Below are 1,407 nucleotides of genomic sequence, written 5' to 3'. Positions count from 1 at the left end.
GCTGCTGTGACCTCCCACCAGCCCCTTTTCACCTTTGTGCCTGTAGCACTTAGTCCCTCTTGTTTACAAGTAAGAAAACCCAACCAGGGTAACATAAGCAAAAAATGGTGCTTTTGTAAGTAGATGGACTTCCTAAAAGCATGAGGTGCACAGCCAAGCCTGCGTTGAGCGAGTCTCTCCCTCCCTCTCCTGTCCCTGCTCACTCTGGGAGACAGCTTTACCCTTTCCTTTCCTTAGGACTTTTTCTGCTCTTTTGTCCCTGAACCCATCCAGCCCTGGCTCCCAATATCACAAAAGAGACTGACTGGATTCTCTCATACCCAGAATTCCAAATTCCTACACCTAAGAATCTGATTGGCCTAGGTGGATCAAGTGTCTTCTCCTTGTCCAATCAGGAATGTTGAGGGAGGGATTAAAGTGCAAAACACATGGCTCCCAGGATCCCATTACTGTGGCTGCATGAATGAGGGAAGAGGGGCCTTTGGGAACTAGGTAAAACTTTCAAAATGTCTTTACTCTGGGGTGGTGCCTGTGCCTCAAAGGAATGGGGGTGTGGACACCACATGCCGGAGATGGCGGGTTCAAATCCAGCCCCGGCCTAAAACTGCAAAAAAGAAATAAAAAACTGTCTACTCTGTACAGGCTGCCTCTGGGTCAGCTTCTATGTATTATTATCATTTCTCCACATTCTTCCTTGGCCCTTTCATGCATGTAAGTTCACAGGATTTCACAAATATAGTGCTTTCCTATTTCATGCTTAATTCTTGTAGAAGCAGAGGCGTGAATCTTAATACAGTGATAGCACCCAAGATAGGCAGATTTTGTGAATGGATGGTATAAGAGTCCAATATTATTGTCATAATCAGAAACTAAAGTATTCTTATTTTGGAAAACCAAGCGGGGTCCACTTCTTTCTCCATAATTTTATTGTTATGGTGTCCTCTCTAGATAGTGTGATCAGGGGCATCTTACCTTTTGCCATGACTTACACTGTCACCATGTGCATAGTAAAAATCAGCCTCTTTCCCCACCCTCCTGATAGCCACATCTGTCACAATGTGACTTCAGAGCTCCTTTTATCAAAGGGAGGCATCTGTTTCCACAGCCCTTGGGCTGGGTATGATCTGCCTTAGTGGATAGAATATGGCAGATGATGGCTGCTGGTTTTGAGTCTCAGTTTCCAGGCCTTCATGTTGCCACTTGCTCCCTTGGAACCCTGCCGAGGTGCTGTGAGAACAGCTTGAGCCACTCCTGCTGCAGGATGTCCCAGTTACCCTCTTCACTTCAGCCAACAGCTAGCTAGCCAACGGCCAGCCCTCAGCCAGCCCACTAGCTGATTGAGATGGATGAATGGCCACTGTTGTGCTTGGCTAGGCATGGGACAGACCAACAGAGCCACCCAGCTGA

Source organism: Otolemur garnettii, unplaced genomic scaffold, assembly GCF_000181295.1.
Source record: "Otolemur garnettii isolate 467f Iridium unplaced genomic scaffold, OtoGar3 scaffold00273, whole genome shotgun sequence".
NCBI lineage: Eukaryota > Metazoa > Chordata > Mammalia > Primates > Galagidae > Otolemur > Otolemur garnettii.
Note: the sequence above shows the minus strand (reverse complement) of the source record.